General features: G+C 43.4%; 1 long non-coding RNA gene across 1 annotated transcript in view; it reads right to left on the bottom strand.

Annotated features, from left to right (window-relative positions):
* Positions 1-13,130: 13,130 nt before the first annotated feature.
* LOC135407143 (uncharacterized) overlaps positions 13,131-19,974 on the bottom strand; it is a 40,739-nt gene continuing 33,895 nt past the window's right edge. The window contains exons 2-4 of the long non-coding RNA XR_010426723.1: positions 18,388-18,533; positions 15,104-15,266; positions 13,131-13,609 (exon numbers count right to left, since the gene is read on the bottom strand). This is a non-coding gene — a long non-coding RNA (uncharacterized LOC135407143). The remainder of the gene's footprint in view (positions 13,610-15,103; positions 15,267-18,387; positions 18,534-19,974) is intronic.

Raw genomic sequence — 19,974 nt, 5'->3', positions numbered from 1 at the left:
ATAAAACACTAGATAAATTCAGGTCATGTTCAGCAAATCCTTCTATTCAAATAACTAATCCTGAGTAGGGAAAAGAGGATTTTCGAAAGTATGAGGTTTTTATTCTTTATTAAAAAAAAAGGAAAACAGACCCTCAGGAGTAGCTTTTCCCATTTTGAATGAAAAATATGTTCGGTGGAACAAACCATTTTCTTTGTCCTGAAATAAATGAAAACATTTGTTGGGAGTGCAAATCACTACTGATCAGCGCAAAGAGCACCTCAGGAGTATGGGCTGTGAGAGAAGCCTTCTCCCCTGCTCTCCTGCTCTTCACCTTCCTTTCTGGTTCTGTTCTCACAGCTTTCTCCTCTCTTCCCAGCTGAACAATTTCCCCCGTGCTTGCTCTTTTTCCCTGTTAAAAATTAATCAACTGAATAAATGTGCTGTTCTTCCAAGAGCTCATCTCCCTCACCATCCTGCAGTCACTTGGCTCAGCCCCTGGCTCAGAGGGCCTCCCCGGTTGCAAGGGGGCATGGAAGCATGTAACTGCTGGCCAGGAGGAGCACTCTGTTGTGAGCCAGCTGGGATAGGAAAATGCTCTTTGACAGATCCATGGATGTGCTGCTCCACCGGTGGCTCCTAGACACAGATTTAGACAGCTCCTTTACCCTTTTCTCCCTGGCCAAACAGGCGGTCCTTCGTTTGGATCTGTCAGCCTCCGGTCAATGATGAGTGAGGTCTTCTGTCCTTCTGCAAAAGATGGATCAAAACAGAAAGGATAAGAGTTTTCCACTTCCCCCAAAGCCCTTGGAAGCCCTTGCTGGCTTTCTCTGTGCTCACTCATCGCCAGACCCTGTAGGAGCTCTATTTGCTCTTCCTGAGACTGCAATTACCAGCACTCCCCTTGGCAGCTGTCTTGCCTTGCCACATTCCTTTTTGTTATGCTAATAAACTTATAACCAACTCCAGCTTCTGAGACTATAATACACCCCTTTTGATTCTCTAATCTACTTTCCGTGCATTAGGGCACAGAACGGTTTGCTAAGGGCCTGGCAGAATGTGTTTAGCTGACTAACTCTAGTTGTTCTTATTAGATCCTAGCATGCTTCTGAGATTTGTAACTTCCACAAAAATCAAACTCCTAATCCTGAGGTTTAGCAAAGTTTGGATGGATTTGGATTTTACTACATCATTTTTTTTAAGGGGAGATGACAGTGCTCTTTGATGAAAGATCTTTGGATGGAAAGTCTCTGTGCTAAGTTATGAGCATGAGAAGAACATACTTTCGGTCCAACATTTTATCTATTTTTTTTTAGTTGAAGTGTGGGTGCTCATGTCAAGACAGCAGTGTGAATGCGTTAAGGGTCTGAACTTGTACTCAATACCTTGAGGGTGATGATGTGACTTATGGTAGCCGTAGTGGCATGTACAAACATGGATTTAACTTAGATCCTGTATTCCACAATGTGTCCCTCACAGAGCTGATAGCTCAAATTACATTTCCAGGGAGCTGTGCTTCCTGGTGGAAACCCTTTGAAGTGTTCAAGTCTAATGGGACTCTCTCTCCTTGGAACAAAATGAGTCTTTTACATACATTGAACAAGACTATATGACTAAAAACATTGCAAGCTGCTTTTATAGCCATATGCCTCTCTCATTGCAAAGATGGTTTACCTCTGGAGTGCAGTCTTTAGCACTTGTACCACTGTACTATGTCATGCTTTTTTTTTCTTTTTTTGTCACTGATGCAGAAGGAGCACTTGAATTTATAGCATCATATCTAAAGGTCATATATTAGCCAGCTCAGTCTATGAAGTTTGGACTGCGATATCATGTGACAGATATTACGCTATTCCACACCTAAGCAAAGCACACATCCTATCATAAATACCTGTTAAAATGGGTAAAACATAAACCAGCATGCCAGAGAGTCAGGGAATTTTGGTATGAAACATTAGGCTAGTTTCACCAACACAGACAGATTGGGCAGGTGCTCACATACAAGTGTTTTTATATTTCTTTAAAATAAAGACCTCACCCTTCCTTGCAAAATTCACCTTCAATGATGGTTGCTGATGGGGCTGTAGTTTGAAACTCACTGAGAAACCATTTGGGGATGGAGAAGGAAAAGATTCCCATGGGATGTCTAACTTTGAAGGCACGAATATCAATGAAAATTCATATGTAATTACTTTTTCATGTCAGAGAGTCGGGTCTGTGGTGACTAGTGTAAACAGCTGCACCTGTGAACTCATGGGATTGAGGTCGGATGGTTTTTAGTAGCATAAGCAGGGATGAAATGGCATGGCTGGCATGGGATTTCTTTTGAAATCCCACTACTGCTGCCTCTTCACAGGTTGTCAGGCTTTCCTTGGGGTTTAGTTTGTTTAACCTCTCTCTGACAGTAAATAAGACTCGGAAGTGCTTCAAGTTCTGGGATAACACAAGCTTTGCCTTCGTACAAAATGCGACACCTTTCAGTCTGCCGGGGGAGCAGATAACCAGCCAAAGCTGAAGAACCCTTTCACAAAGCAGCTCTTTCCAGCCACCTCTCAGGATGTGAGCACCAATGTTGAGTTTATGCAGTTTTCAGGGGGTTATATTTTTTTCTTTAGGAAATCCTTTCTTTATCTCTGTCTAAAAGGAAAATGTGGGCAGTGCTGCCCTCTGAAAACACCAAGAAGTCTTTTTCACTGTCTTCCCAATTACCCATTGCTCCCCAGTTAAATTTCATGTAAATTTAATTTATTGTGCTTGATGGCTTAACAAGAAACTATTAGTACAAGGGAATTAGCTGCATGTCATGTTTGGAAATTTGCTTTGTTGTTTTTGCTATTTTGATCCTAATTTGCCACTTGAGCAGATGCTCCCTGCACCTTGACATCAAAGAGGTCTGTGTCTCCTGACTGCTGCAGCTCTTCATTCAACCAGTGGCCTGACAGACTACATACAGGACAAAGCTTTCTTATTGGACAACCTGTCTCCATTAAATTTACTTTAACTGCACACCAATTTAAAGAACCCCCCAAACCAAAAAACCCCACCTAACAACAACAATATTAATAACAATTAACAATCATAATAAAACAGCAAAAAAAGGAGCTGTGAAAATGGCAGTAAAATGGTCCCAGTATGGAATCAGAAATTAGTGAGTGATAACTGTGGTTACTGTGTCCCTGGCCTCAGTAACCCCCCAACAAGCATTTAAGTATTAGTGTAAGGAGGCAGGAGGTAAGTTAAATTTTGAGAAAGACTCTTTTGAGTAGTGGAGAAACTTTTGCCTGAATAGTCCTGCCACACCATGTAAATCAGGTGTCCAAAACTGATGTGCCCTCCCAGGCACTCAGTTTTCCAGCTCTGTTTTCCACCTTTGCATGGGTGAAACTGGGCCATGCACAAGGGGTTGAGACCCCTGCCTCTTCCTGTCCTGCCCCACAGCCCCCTGGCTCTCCACAGTACCATTGGGTATTCTGACAATGAAATTCTCTGTGGCAACCATTCTGCTGATTTGTGCAGGGGATCAATTACTTCAGTCAGCAAGAGCCAAGAGTCCATGTCTATGCTGGTTGTTGTACCAATTCCAGTTGGTTTTCAGTTTTTGACTGTATTTTATGCAAAAGTCAGGCTATGCTGCAGATGGGGTTTAGGCTTGTAGCAGTCCTCTCCTTTAGAAAATAAGTGTTAGCAATTCCAAAATTTTAAAACAGGATAGTTGCAGTGGGCAGGGGATTCCAACTCAGAATATTCAGAAAGTTAAGAGAAACAAGGGAAGATAAACCGTGTTTTTATTTGATCTTCTGAGGAGCTTAACCTCTGCTTGGTCTGACATAAAGCAGCCCTGATGAATGCATACCACCTAGGTAGTCCCAGCTGAGCAATTTCTAGCACAAAGGAGGAGTGATTAGAGCAGTAAGAAGCCCCATCCTGTAGTTTTTTCAAACTATATTAAAGCTGTAGGGGCACCACCAACACTGTGCCACTGTGTCCTGGGCCATGGATGCCGATACAGAGCAGCCAACCCCCGTGTCCTGCCCTAAGGCAACAGCACTTGTGGTTTGGGTCAGCTCTACCCATAAACTCCATGTCCCCCTGTGCTGCGGAGACACACTGAATGGAAAGGAGGTTGAGGATGTGGCAGCTTTCCACACTGGAGAGTGACCATTTTCTGCAGGGGTGGGAAGCAATGCTGTTTCCCCAGTGCAGTGTAGCAGGAAACAACCCTCCCTGTGGCTCCTCCAGGCTCCAGCAGCAATGGGGATGAGGTGCTGACGGTACCGGATTTGCAGGAAGTCCACTGGGCACAGGTGCAGGACGCTGCTGCCGGCCAGCATGACTGGCCTGGCATTCCTTTCAGCCACTGCACTCACAGTGGGTGTCTGGAAACCATCCAAGCAACTCATGTTCTTGCAACTGGGGCCGGTACTGCCTGGGTTTGGCTTTTTGAAGCCCTGTGTTAGTGACACTCTGGCCATAAACCAAGGTGGCATGTCACCAGGAATACAGATTATGGTTTAATTTGGAAGCAAGATCTCCTCATCAAAGTGTGAGGGATCTGCGCCCTTCCTCCTCAGCCTCCTCTCCTTGCAAGGGGTAGGCTGAGGGCACTCTCCCAGGGCATGAGTGCTGGCCAGCTTGGAGCAAGGACAGCCCCCCTTTCCCTATTAGAGGCACAGATGCTATGTGAGCACCCAAACACAGCCACTGAACAGGATTACAATGCTCCACACGCTATCCAATTGCAAAAGAAGCCACAGTTAAAGCAGACACAAAGCGGAGACCCACAGAAGAATACAGCTAGAGACACCAGCAGGACCTGGTGGGAGTGACGGGTGGCACAGCCAGTCTGTGCAGCTGCAAGATCTGCAGAATGGGGCTGAAGACCTCAGTTTCTTTTTTTAGCATCTCAAAGGAAAGCTTCAGTGAAGGTTTAAAAGAAAATAAATGAGCTTTAATATATATCTATACATATATATATATTATAATATATGGTGGTATATTGCCCCATCCCTGGAAATGTTCAAAGAGAGTCTAGATGGAACTTTGAGCAGCAGAAGGTTTCCTGCTCATGACAGACATTGGAACTGGATGGTCTTTAACGTCCTTTCCAAAGCAAACCTTTCTGCCATTCTATTTGTGGGGTCATCCTGACAAGATTTGGTGCAGCAGGAGACAAAGCATGGGAAGGCCTGTTCAAACCCTTGCAGGGAAGACAATTAAATCAAACATCACTGACACTGCAGACAGAGGTGAATGCATCTGTGCTGAATAAAGGGTGAAGAGCCTTGGAAGAAGGCTAAAACACTGTTCCCTCCTAAAACTCTCCCAGGCTCATGCAATGGGAACTATTTTAAAACCTTACAGTTAGTACAAACCTCTTGCTGCCGTCACCAGCTCTTGCAGAATATCCCAGGGTTCTGTTTTACCCCTCTAAGTGACATTAAAGAGAGCCTGAGATAATGATGCAGGTCAAAAAAGACAAGTTTGTTTAAACACTATTTTCATAGGCAATATACTATTTCAGTGGGTAACAGCATCTAACAAACAGGAATCTGCATGAGGGTGCCCAGCAACCTTTATTTTTCAACCTCTGCATGGCAAGTGATTACATGGGCAGTATTACAAATCAAGAGGGAAGACCCAGGCACACTGGAACTTGAAAACTGGAGCAAAATTCTGGCATTGCTACAGGCAAATCATGCACTGATCATGCTCAGGCTAGGATTTTTTGCAAGACTCTAATGAATGGGACAAATGCAGTTTTCAGCCTTTAGTTAGACAGACAAACAGAGCAATTTAAAATTTTGTGAAACATACTTAGTTAGAGCGCAGACAAATAAAATGCTGATGTAGCCAACTAATGAAATACAACCTTAATTTTACCTGTGGGTTAAAATCAGTGCAATCATAACCTGTTTGAAGTGCTTTGCTGGGTTAGGAGGTAAAACTTTGTAAGAAAATGAATGTAGATTGAATTCCAATAGCATTTTGCATAAACTTGATAAAGCTTGGAAAAGTAGCTTTTCTAGTTAATACAAGTGCCCACAGTCTTGTGGAATGAAAGTAACACTTGGAATATCTGGGTAAGTCACTCGCGAGTATTTGGAAGGTGCTTTAAGGTGCTTCCTTTCACTATTGAGCGCAGCCATTTGTTTTATGAAATCTGGGAAAGTACTGAACAGAGCACAGCAACAGCACCCAATAATTCAGGAAAGAAAATAAAGATGACACACTGCAGAAAACCCTAAGCATTTTCTGAATATAACAGTTAAGATACGGATTTTCTTCTGGACACTTTGATTGATGGCTCTTTCTCTTGCATAAGGTGTCACGGGACCTTTTAAGGAGCACTTTTTTCTACAGAGGCTCTAACAGCATAGCTCTTCCTAATCATTTGCTGGAGTAGGATTTCAGTATTAACTTGGAAAAATACTATATACTAAATCACTAAAATGATTTTCTGGAGCAACTTGCTTTTGTTTTGGTGGTCTTCTATTCAAGTAATAGCACAGGCCAACCTTTTATGACAATAGCCTTATTTCTTTTCTCTATTAGGTTTTGTTCCTAATGTAATTGTAGTTTTGCCATCAGAGCAATTTGCACTCCCAGCTCACTGGCAGAGGCATTCAATTATACCACACACGAAACTCTGTTTGTGCATGTCTCCGAGAGACCGCACGTTAGGGTGTGCACAGGTGAGCTATCAAGGAATCAGCCCACTTGCCTGCTTATGAATTTTGTGAAAAATAAAACATCTTTAATTTGATCTTGATTTCTCTCTCAAGCTGTTGTGCAAGCTCAAATAACAGCTGCTGTTGGTCTAAAGGCCCCTATGTCCGTTTTCAAACTCTTCCTGTGGACAGCAGTCTGTTTCTCGTGCTGCAGAAACATTGCCTTGCATGGCAACTTGCGTGCAGCAAGGAGGCCATGGGAAGAGGAGGCAGAAGCACAGGAACACTGCCAGAAACAGAAATCTCAAGTAGCATATGGCCTCAGCACCGGTGGACAGGATCAGTAGCAGTTAGTGCTGCAGCTGCCACCTTGTAACAGGATACTCTAATAGACTCTCCATTTCACTAAATGATTAGAGTATTAAAGCTGATGGAAGCCAGCAACAAAATTGCTCCATATACAATATACCCGAAACAGGCCTTCAGATTTTAATTCTGTACTTTTATTCTCTATTCTGATTGGATAGGAAAATCTGATTTCTCCTTTTCCTGAGTTTGGATACTTATGTACGCTTTTTCTAGTGGATTAACCCCATTCTCCATCTGGAGGCCTGGGATTGCACCATATTTTCTTTGCTTTTAAAACCAGCTGGAAAATCTCCAGCCCTGAATGTGGCTGTATGCCCTTGGCTTTGACATTTGGTTTCTAGTCTCCACTAATAATCAGGGTTAATTCCTTTGGTTGTCACGATGATTTGTGTGTTTTGAATTGCCCTAATTTATACAAGGCTTCTGTCTCTGCACCAGCCCCCCCATCCTATGTCTGGCACTCCAGTAGCATCTCACTCTATGCTGGGAATGTGAGAATCACATAATCAAATAGGTACCTCTCTGATTTGCTTTTCTCTCCTAGGGGGAGGATGAGAACGTGCAATATGTAGGCACATCAGTCACCTAACTTTTATGACTCCTCTTGTCCAGAGCTCAGCCTTTCTCATCATCCTCCTCAAACTGGACCTTGACTTTTCAAGTGAAAAACAGAGAGATATACTGATATCATCTTTCATTGTATATGGCTGTATATGGCTTTCTTCTCATAGAATCAGAGAATGGTTTGGGTTGGAAGGGCCCTTAAAGATCATCTAGCTCCAGCCCCCCTGTTATGGACAGGGATACCTTCTGCTAGACCAGACTGCTCAAAAGCCCCATACAACCTGGCTTTGAACACTTCCAGAGATGGGGAATCCACATCATGTCTGGGCAACCTGTTACAGTGCCTCACCAACCTCACAGTCAAGAATTTCTTCCTAATATCTAATCTAAACTAACTCTTTTTTCAGTTTGAAGCCATTCCACCTTGTCCTATCACTACATGCCTGTCTAAAAAGTCCCTCTCCAGCCTCCTTATAGGCTCCCTTCAGGTACTGGAAGGTGCTATGAGATATTTCTGGAGCCTTCTCTTCTCCAGGCTAAACAGCCCCAAATTTCTCATCCAGTTGTCTGATTATTTTAATGGCCCTTCTCTGGACTCATTCCAACAGGTCCATGTCTTTTCTGCATGATCAAACAGCAACCCAAAGTTTTATTCAGTTTTGAACCTCCATTTTCCCCCCAAATCTCCTTCATGTGTACAAACAAACACATATCCCAGCACAACAATTACCTTGGAATGATGCAGACGTTGCCACATTAGACATGAAGAAGAAATTGGAAGGTTAAATTATACGAATTTTAGAGAGCTACAGATATTAGGATAAATAATAGCTACAAATTACTTCAGTCTCTAAGGAGTAAGAGGGACTGTGTTCCCCTTGACAAGATGACCATTTAAAAAGTATAGCAGAAAAAAAAAAGGGAGCTGTATCATGGTAAATTGAGGAAGACAATATGGAAATACATCTTTTAGAGCTCTTTTACGTGAGATCAGATAACTGTTACAAGGTGATGTGTCACAGAGCTACTTGGAAAATGCATTGGATGGTAGATCTTGCAGATCTCCTCTGGAGGCTTCCACTGGGAGAGACATTACTACTCATTTGGCAACCCTAAAATGAAAGAGATGATAGGCTAAAAGTAAGACATGAATTCTCATATTAACTTGTCCTACTTTGTAACAGGACCTGAGAACAACTGTAAATTATTTTTAAACCTTTTCTTCTGACAGCACCCTCTTGGGCTATGTTCTGGTATATGAAGATAGATGCTTGGCTTTCTTCTGAGGAGAGGGCAAACTGAGGCAGTGGGGTATGGCAGGCAACCCTGCAGACTGAGATAGTGTATCTACAGAGAAATTACCAAAACCTACCTCACATCATGATCTGTGCAACCAAATACACGCAACCAAACCAGCACTTTGAAAGCTGATGGCGTTTGCTAGGAGGGACAATCAAAAGAACCACTGTTTGCTCAGCTTCTCAGCAATGTTTTGATAAGATCCCAAAAAAGGGATACGTGGAAGCAAATCACTGACCACAGGACAAAGGGCAAATTTTTTTGCCATTTAATATCTGGGTAAAAAATGGGAAAAGAAAAGATCCCAGGGTCTGGTACTATTTATGGCGAAATATTTCAACTGAGGGGTGACACACAGAGGTGGGGATACTTGGAGTTTAGGAGATTTAATGTACTTATGCTGAAAAAGGGCTGAATCCTTTACTATTTCTTACATGTGTGAGCAATTATATACTCCACTGAAGATGGTAGATATCATATCTAAGGGTGAAATGAGAGCAGAGTGTAATTCTCCTCAAGTTAAATGACAATTAATCTGAAAGTTACTATCCACAGAATCAAGGGACTATCAGATGAAGGAAAAGGCCAAGGGACAGTGAAGTTTTTGAGCAGTTTTGGCTAGCAAAAGGCATAGAGAAATGAGCAAGGAAGTGCCCCACAGCTCTGGGGGAAGTAGGACATTTGTCAATGTTTCCTAAAAGAGAAAATCAGACTGTACTAGACAAAGTCTTGACTAAAACATCAATTTTGCTTCCTTTCAGAAGCAATCTGCAGCACCCAGAATTGAGGTTAAGCATTTGGGCTAATCACTTTGCAATATCCTACTGAGCTGGGAGAATTAAATTGGTGACCAGGGCAAGTTGGCTGGGTTGCTTTAAGCAGTAGCAATAATACTATGCTACAATATTTTTTCTCTTCTCTTATACCCCTTAATCTCAAGCTTCCAATTTACGCTGGTCTGGAATAGCCTGTCAGCAGGAATAGAGAGAGAAAATTCTCCTTATGAAAGAGCTTGTATAGTGCCATTGTCTCTGGTGGACAATATTCTTCAGTACAGAAGGGTTTTTCCAAGTCTTTGCTCCTACATAAAACACTGTAGAAATATAGTGTTTGAAAAACTGGGCAGTCTAAAAATTCTGGTTTAGATGGGAAACAGTTCATTAGATTATCTCCCTGATGTCCACAGCCGTGGGCGGGGCAGTGGCTGAGCAGTGAGCACACTTTACTTGAGGAAAAGGAACTTACCAAACAAGGAATTATTAGTGCTTTTGAAAGCAAGAATTACATGTGTTTTCTGTGAACTTTAATTGGGAAAAGGGACAAATGAATGCCTTGCCAGAGATGAATGCAGAAAGTCCCATCATGATTTAACTATGCAAGGATATCTGGGAAATGACAAAAAAAATCTCCAAATGTCAAACCAGAGGTACATGTGTAAGGGCTGGTCTGCCCAAAGGCAAAAATATCTCTTTTTTTTTTTTTCTCTGACTACCTACACAGGTTTTATATGATGTTTATTCGTCTATTCAATAAATAAGAGAGCATATTCTCATAGAGTGCACAGTATTTATGCAACTACCTTGGAGCCAAAGACACTTTCCCAATAGGCAACAGCTATCAGGAGATCTGGGACAGTTTTAAAATTGTCATATGTCTCTTCAGTCAGATATTCCAATCCTTTGGCTGCACAGATTGAAAACAGCAGAATTTGTCCCGAGAGGTGCAGACTGCTCTTTCTCATCTCACCCCTCAAAGAAACATTTTCATTCCATAATCAACAGATCAAATTGGAGTGCTCTCTGGGTAACTGACTGTAGATAAGCTATTGCTACTTAATTGTTTAAAGCATATATTATGCAAAATGCACCAGTTTGATTTTGAGCAATGGCAGAACTGGCTTTTCTAAAGCAGAAGAGAACTTTTGCCTGAAGTTCAGGCTGGTTTTGAGTGAGACTGTGAAAAAGTTGAATTTATTTTCCACTCCAGCTTCTGATTGGTGATACTACACGCTTTCATAAGCTCCAGATATTGAGATATCTATTTTTATCACTTAAGGAATTAAACTCTTCAAACATCTTGAGAAAAGCCTCAGAGCTGCTAGACTTACTGTTCTCCTTTGTCATCAAGTATTTGGTATTTTCTGTCTTATAAACCAGAGTTCTAAGTTCCTGGCATATGCAAGGAAGAAAATGCAGCCAGAAAGAAGCAGCAGCCCTGTCAAAGAGCTATTGTTTCAGAGATTCCCTCTTTATTTTCTGGTCCTTGGATACACGATGGAGAGCCAAAGGCTGATTTTGCCAGATTTGCCCAAGACGAGGTGATAAGAGAAGGCTGCATAAGCACTCCTGTAACATTTACTCTTGTTCCTTACTAGTACTTAGTATTTTAGATTATAAATAGCATCTTGCCCTGTGATAGCCTAACATAGAGCTGGGTACTCCCCAGGAGCTTATAGTTAAGATCTCTAGAAGCCTCTGCTACAGAAAGCCTAAATTATTGCCTCTGCGGTCAGCAGGAGAGGAGTTCATGGAGCCTCTACGGCTGTTTTGGGAAGGGCTCCTCTTGACAAGTCCCAGCTCAGGGGACACAGTGGTCCCCTCCTGGGAGGGCATTGCCTCTGAAATGTGTATCTCCTGCTCTGATATTTTTCTAAGATGATTTGAAAACCAAAGGATGGTAGTGTTATAGCTGAGGTAGCTTGTGCTGAAAATTTGGGGCAGGGAGACCTAGCAAGACAATATTGCAGCGATAGGTTTGCATGTAACTGCCTTTGGGCTCCAAACTTAGCTTTTGCTAGGTTCTCTTGCCTCCCTCCCTCATTAATAGTAGAGAACTGGGTAGGTGTCCCTCAGCTGGAGGTTTCCTGGCCTTTTCCCAAAACCATGTGGGAAGATGTGAAGGGAAAGGGAGGCTTTCCTCCAGGTAGAGCCTGGGCTGGTAGAGACTGTACCTGAATAACTGCAAACCCCTGTGCCATCCCCACTGCTCTTGGCCCAGGCTTCCCTGGGTTACCTTTGCTTTCTACCTCACCTGCCTGCGCTTTACGAATGTAGAGAAAATCCCTGGGAAGGCCCATGGGGAAACAAGGCAGTCCCCATGCTGGAAGGATTTTTCTTCTTTGGCTCCGTAGCACTGCTCTTCCCAGCACCTGAAGTCACAGTTCCCCCTCGTCCCTCCATGAAGCCTGCAAATAGGCATTCTCCAGACCTCATCATGCACTGAAACTCAGTTGAAGATCTCTGGATAATTTAAACAGAGACATCTTTTATGGGAGTTAATATGCAACAGAAAGCAAGCCATGCATGCAGATGTGTTTTAGCCAGGCTCTCCCACCTTGTCCTGGTCCGGGCTGTCTGCCTTGCCAACAGCACCCTCAGCCAGCCACCCTGTCTACAGGCAGCAGGAACTGCCAAGATGTGCAGTGGCTACATTCCATCAGATGCTACTCTTCATGGACTAGAAAACCTAGGAAAGCAAAGGCTCCCCACCCCTTAAATGCCTGTGTGTCCCATCTACAGTGAGCGCAGTCCCTGGACATGCTGCAGGGGGTAGTCTAGGCTGTTCCCAAAAGTGAGTTCAAATTGGACATCTCTGTTTTGTGGAGATGGGCATTTATGAGCTGTGCTATGGGGGCCAGAGAATGACACAATTTATTAATTGTGTTTATTTATTCATTATTTTCCTTTTTTAATACCAACGTAGGTGTAGGGACTGGAAGAGCCCTGTGAGGTCATTTCAAAACAGGCTGCCTGCATCTGGGATGGAGCAATTTGTGCAGGCAAGAGAGGAGACTTCATAAACTACAGATCTTGGAGGTTTGTGCTGACAAAGAAAGAGGTAGACAGATCCCACTGCTGTTGCTGTGGGAGCAAGGAATGCAGCATGCCTGGATTATTTGGGGGAGACTGGGTAGAATTTTCCTAAGAGTTAGGCAGTATAACACGCCAGGACAGCAGATGACTGGAGGCAAATGATTCATTGTGCTAAGTACCGTAAAGCCAAGAAAACAGATGTCCTGGCTGGACTGAGGACAGAACAACACATTGTATTAAATAGATATATCAATAGGATAATGAATATTTTGTTCAGATTATTGTAAAGTTGCTTTTTTATTTTACATCCTAAAACATTATAACTACATAAATCATGAAAACCTCTAGTAATAGTTACCAAAGTCCTTTCTGAGACTGAAATATTAACAGCATGAAAAGAAAATTTTTAGTCGAAATGTAGTGAGATTATTAGCCAGTCCTGTAAAGCTGATTTATACCCATACATTTCCATTGATACCAGTGGGAAAGAATGGATTTGAGTAAATCGAATATGTGGCCCTGTGGTTTTTTATTGATGTGCAAAACTAAAGGCTAAATTTAAAGTTAATACTGACTGAAAGAAGAGCCTATTTTCTATTGTTGCATGTAGAGAAAGTGCCATATCCCTAGGGAAGGAATGTAATATTTGTGCTGATGATTTTACTCCAAAGCCTGATGGGCCTGCTATGCACATGGATGTAGTGTGGCCCGGCAAGCTTCCAGCCCCACTAAAGATTATGAGATTGCATGTACCCTCTGCTAAACATCACTTCATTGGCACAGAAGAGTTTTGTGAAGAGGCAGCTGTAGGTGTCCTCCAAGCCACGGAGAGCAAGGCAGCGATTTGTAGGGCAAACAAAGCTGTGTAGACATGGCCTAGGTCTCCTTCAGGTAGCCAGTAAGGGGTCTGCTTGGCTCCTACAACAGGAAGGGTTAGTGAGACTCTGTGGGGACATTCAAATCTGCATTATTCTGGAAAGTATTCAAGATACACACAAGCATTAGCTGCAAACCAAATGTCATTCACCCATTAAAAATTAGAGAAAGTGTTTTCTCTAGGTGTTCTCCCAAAGAATCCCAGTCGACCAAGAAGGCAGTGGAATCCTGGCTTGTATCAGCAATAGTGTGGCTGGCAGGACCAGGGCAGTGACTGTCCCTCTGTAGTTGGCACTCATGAGGCCACACCTTGTGTCCTGCATTCAGTTTTGGGCCTCTCACCACATAAAAGACATTGAGGTACTGAGGCATGTCCAGAGAAGGGTCTGGAGCACAAGTCTGATGAGGAGTGGCTGAAGGAGCTGTGGGGGTTTAATCTGGAGAAAAGGAGGCTCAGGGAAGACCTTATTAACCTCTACAACTATCTGAAAGGAGGTTGTAGCCAGGTGGAGGGTCTGTCTCTTCTCCTAGGTAACAAGTGATGGGACAAGAGGAAATGGCCTCAAGTTACGCCAGAAGAGGGTCTAATTGGAAAACCAGGCTGCTCAGGGAAGTGTCTGAGTCACATCCCTGGAGCTTTTTAAAAGATGTGTAGATGTGGCACTTATAGTCTTGGTCAAGTAGTGGACTTGACAGTGCTGAGTTAACGGTTTGACTTGATGATCTCAAAGGTCTTTTTCAACCTAAACAATTCTGTGATTCTCTGGCTCTATTTATATCCTACCAAATACCTGGAAATCTACCTTTTTGTGGTACCATCATATGCTTAAGTCCTTTGTTCCAGAACCTTCTCTACTACTGTAGTGCTCAGCTCTTCCAATCAAGTTACAGATCTCTCCTGGATAGGCCACCAAAGCCTTCTTTTACTCCTTTGAAACTATCAAGCAGTGTCAGAGCGGTGGCGCACTAAAGGTTTTGGTCATATATGTAAAGCTTTTGAGGTAGTTTTCTAAGCAAAAAGCCATTGTGAATTGGTCTGAGTTATCCACTTTAGACTATACCTGTCACTTGTGTGCTTGCCTTTGACTTTCCCTAAGGAAAGAAGTACATACACCCCCACACCCTCCTTATTTTTAAGTAGCAAGCAGCCACAATGCTCCTCATGTTGTGAGCATTATTGCTACCACATGTTCTAATGAGAGCACAAGAAAGAAATGCAAGCCTGTGAAGCTTGCTTTTGTCCTGCGTAGATAGCTACTTTAATGGCACAGCACATCCTGACTCTAGTCTTCTCTACTCTGCTCACACTGATACATTCCTGCATAACTGGTAGATCTGTCTGAACATGGGATGATGGCTGTGTTCTTTCTCTGGTCAAAAGCTGGAGTCAAAATAATATAGTGATAGCAATCTTAGAAAGTAAAAATAAAAGGAAGAAATGTAGATGATCAAGTTTTGGGAGGGTGTGTGCGGGAATGATAGTTCAAGAAGACTGCGAATTAATCACTCTCCATAATATTCCTGAAAGTATCTTACCAAGGCATTAATTTTAATCTTTACAAGTTGAACAACAACTGCAGCGTGAATTTGACGTTGCACCTCCAAAGGAGCAGCCCATTCTGGGAGTTAAAGATCCCTCTGTTTATCCTTTCTGTGAAATTTTGCTCCATTTCATCCGTGCAGTGCCCTATATACTCTGCTGGAAAAAAAAAAGTAAAATAAGAGGGAGGAAAAAAATGTCACTGTTAGTATCAGGGGTTGTTTTTTTCACTTGAAAAGGAATCTTTGCCCCTTTCATGACTTAATATGTTTTATGAATCCCACCCTCTTGACAGACCATTCAGGCTTCAAAAAAGGAGCTGCAGCTCTTAACGGAACAAGGACAACTTGCCAAAAGCCTTCCCTGTCCAGGAGAAGCCTGTCACTTGTGACTGCCTCAAGGTATTGGGTTAACTGCTATCTCGTTATTATTGTCAACTGCACTGTCTGATAATCAGACCAGTTGAGATAAGCCAGTCTGCTGAACAGAAAAAACACTGTGAAATCCCACTCTGGGAGAGATTGTAGCAAAGCAGAGCATTCTTTCAAATAAAAATCTCCAAATGGAATATTGGCAACTGTAGGGAATTTGACTGGCAATACCCAAGATGGTCTGATCATTAGCGTCATACAATATTGTTTTCTGCCTTTCTCAAATGTTTCTGAATGTGACTGTCAACACCTCTCCTGCAAGGCGAGCGGTTGCCACCAATATTTGGAAAATCAGGGTCTGCCAGTAACAAGCCATTTTAATACCCTTGCAGACTAAAGCACAGACACCATGCAGAAGCCCAAGTTCCAGTGGCACAAAATAGCACAAAGATTTTGGGTTAGGATTGGCATTACTCAGGCTGCACACTACAGCTAATGCATTTGAGGAGCTGATTTGTGCTGAATATTCAGGAGTGCTTTGCTGCCATTTGAAATGCTCAGGTAAGGGATCAGGTTTCTGAGAGAGCTCATACGGGTTTATGTAGTGCCTCTCAAAATCTTTCTGAAATATGTAGGACACAAAATGTGGGGCAGGATGTGTGGCAGGATAGTGGCAGGATGTGGGGCAGGATAGTGGCAACTTGAGGGGGTCTGGAGTAAAAAATATGTGAGGAGCTGGGCCTATTTCTTCCATTACTGTTTTTAAAAAATTCTGCCTGTGACAAAACGGGATATTGCTTCCAAAATAAATAACACTTCAAAGACAGACAAAAAAAGGCACTCTCAGCCACAAATCTACATAATTTCTCTGTGCTTAGGGAATAAAATCTTTTCGCAGCAGGACCCATCACATTATCATGGAAACTATTTCTATCAATTGGAGTGCCCTTTCTTACGTCCACTATAGTGAGTGGGGAAAAGATGGAGAGCAGCAGTAGACTCTCCTCCTGGCCTTGCTGTGCCTACAGACACCTCCCTGTATGCTGTAGAATTAGGCAGGTTGGAGCCATTCAGGCTCCTCTTTTGTTCATGCCTCCCTCAGGTGGTCTTCTCTCACCTTTGAAGCCTACCTGGGTACAGCCTACCCGGGTACAGCCTACCCAGACTCTTAAGAAAAAAACAAACCCCAAATGCTTAATAATTTTACCACTGCACTCATTGACCTGGCTATTCTGAAATGGTGGGTCTAGCAGAAGACAGGCTAAATGGATCGCAGCAGTGTGATATACCTGCAGCTCCCTTGTGCAGATTTCCTCACTGCCCTTTTTATGTGTTCCATTCAGTCTATGATGAAATTCAGGTGCCTATGAAGGTGACGGAGAACTGTTCTGTCCTCCTGGCAGCCTTGGTTTCCTGACCATCAGCCATACAGGTGGTCAGCACAGCTGGCAAATGTTTGTATTAGTTTCCATCTTCATGTGGCTCAGTTTTCTGAGGCAGCTGCTAGTCCTGGTGTCCTGAAAGCCCTGTCCATGCTGGTGTCACTGCATGTGGTTTTCACTGTGCAATTGCTCTGTTGCAGTTAGACACCTGCAGTCAGAAATATCTAAACTACTCTCACAGAATCACAGAATATGCTGAGTTGCATGGGATCCACAAGGATCATCAAGTCCAATTCTTAGCCATGCACAGGACCATCCACAAGAGTCACACCATGTGCCTGAGAGTATCATCCAAATGCTTCATGAATTCTGTCAGCTTGGTCCAGTAACCACTTCCCTGGGGAGCCTCCTTCAGTGCCCAACCAACCTCTGGGTGAAAAGCCTTTTCCTAATATCCAAACTAAACCTCCTTTGACACAACTTCAGGCCATTCCCTTGGGTCCTGTCACTGGTTACCACAGAGAAGAGATCACTGTCTATCTATTCTCTTCCCCTCACAAGGATGTTGTAGACTGCAGTGAGGTCTCCCCTCAGTCTCCTCATCTCCAGGCTGAACAGACCAAGTGACCTCAGCAACTTCTCATATGGCTTCTCCTCAAGGCCCTTCACCATCTTCGTTGCTCTCCTTTGGATGCTCTCTAACAGCTTAATATCTTTCCTGTGACGTGGTGCCCAAAACTGCACACAATATTCAAGGTGAGGCCGCCCCAGTGCAGAGCAGAGTAGGAAAATCCCCTCCCTCGACTGGTTGGTGATGATTTGCCTGATGCCCCCAGGACACGGTTGGCCACTGCTGACATCGAGCAGGACCCCCAGGTCCCTTTCAGCACTACTTTCCAGCATCTCATTCCTCAGTCTCTACGTACATCCAGGGTTGCCCCATTCCACATGCAGAATCCAGCACTTGCCCTTGTTCAGCTTCATATGCTTGGTGATTGCCCAGTCCTCTAATTTATTGAGGTCCCTCTGCAGGGCCTCCCTGCCTTTGAGGAAGTCAACAACTTCTCCCAATTTTGCATCATCTGCAAACTTGCTTAGTATCCCTTCCAGTCCTGTGTCCAAGTCATTTATGAAGATGTTGAAGAGCACAGGGCCCAAGATAGAGCCCTGTGGAAACCCACAAGTGACAGGTCACCAGTCTGATGTCACCCCATTCACTATTACCCTCTGTGCTCAACTCATGAGCCAATTGCTCATCCACCACATCATGTGTTTATCCAGCTGTGAGCTGGACATTTTATCCAGAAGGATCCTGTGAGAGACATATCAAAATCTTTACTGAAATCCAGAAAGATTACATCAACTGGCTTCCCCGATCAACCAGGAAGGTTACCTTGTCATAGAAGGAAATCAGGTTTGATAAGCAGGACTTTCCTCTGATGAGGCTGTGCTGGTTGTGGCCAATGACTGTGTTGTATTTCAGGTGTTTTTCAGTACTTTACAAAATAATCTCCTCCGCAACCTTACCAGGCACTGAAGTGAGACTAATAGGCCTGTAGTTTCTGGGGTCCTCCTTCTTGTCCTTCTTGAAAGTCAGGACGACATTTCACCAGCTTCCAGTTGGCTGGGACCTCTCCTCCTCAAGGCATCAAATTCAGGATGCTAAAATTCTTCTAGACCAGTTGTGAACAAGAAAATTTTAGCTGGTAACAAGGGACTTCGTTCCATGCAAGCCATTATTGCAAAAGATTAAACTCCCACCTGCTCTATCACAGCAGGAGGATTCCAGCCTATTGCATTTCTTGCAGAAAATCCAGTGATGAACCCAGAATACTCTGGCATATGAAAACCTGTGAAAGGGAATGTTCTTGCTACTCCCTGGGACTGATGGTTTGGCAAGGAATAAATTCCCCTCCCAGGAAACAGGGGATTTTGCTCTGCTGTCTTTACTTAGAAAGAAGCACAAAAAATGTTGAAGTTGCAGAGTAAATAAGAGATAGAAAGAGAAAGCCTGGGAGAAGGCACTACTTGGCTGGGATGTTGCAACAGTCAGAAGAGTGAGATAACAGGCATGTGGGTGTGCAGGTGGGTAGGCACATGCATATTCATGCTTATGTTACACATGTCTAGTTTCTTGACTTTATCCTCTTCACATGGAAATAAGTCAGAGATTTTGCTTGTGCTTTATGCAAATATTTTGTCTGCTGTCTCATTGCCATCTAGCCTGTGTGAGCTTTTTTATGGCATTGTAGACCCAAGCAGGTATGATCAGGTCTTGTTCATGAATGTGTATGTCCAATGTGTTGTGCCTGCCACTAAGCACCATTGCTGCCAACACAGTGAAGGGCAGTAGGTGCTGGACATGCAGTGGTTTCAGTGACAGTGTCTGAAATGAGGGAAGATTAATTACTTCCACAGCTTGAAAATATTAGCTTAATTCTGAGGTGCTGTTGATTTGCCGGTGTAAGGGAGCTGTGCTCAGTCTGTGTAGTATGACATACTGTAGGGTGGAACAGTGCAAAGAAACAACATGAATGCTTCCTTCTGCACCCACCTGGGTCATTTGTCATCTGGGGCTGGACTCTCAGAGCACTCAGCAGCACACCAGGAGGAAATGTCCCCAAGCAACAACCCCTTGCAAGCATGAAAAAGTGATTTGCAACTCTGAATGGGCAAACTTTAGTCTGCTAGATAGACCCTTTCTGATCTGGTTGCTAGAGGTTATATTGCTTCTTTGTGGTCAGGAAGGACAGTCAGTATGTTACACTGTGGCTGGACATGGGAAACAGATATGTCTGTTTATGAGTATAGCTGCTCTGGCTCCCCACTAACAGATCTAGGTGGCCCTACTTCTCCCAGGCAATTGCAAAAGGACAGGGACTGAGCACACCTTCCCATTCTGGGTATTTCTGAGGCCTTGGTTTTATCAGTAACGAGAAGAAAAAGCATGTTATCTTCTCAAATGACATAAAGCAATTGGGTTAGTTCGAAAAACGTTCAAACCTCTATCTTATCTCATCTTGCAGCTCCTTCTGCCCCTATTTTATTGTCTGCTTCATGCAGACAGAGTGGAATTAAAAGAGAAAAATAATTGATTAGTGTAATGATCTTACT

The sequence above is a fragment of the Pseudopipra pipra genome, chromosome Z (assembly GCF_036250125.1).
Source record: "Pseudopipra pipra isolate bDixPip1 chromosome Z, bDixPip1.hap1, whole genome shotgun sequence".
NCBI classification, from domain to species: Eukaryota; Metazoa; Chordata; class Aves; order Passeriformes; family Pipridae; genus Pseudopipra; species Pseudopipra pipra.
The sequence above is the reverse complement of the archived record's forward strand: the minus strand, read 5'-3'. Positions and strand labels throughout refer to the sequence as shown.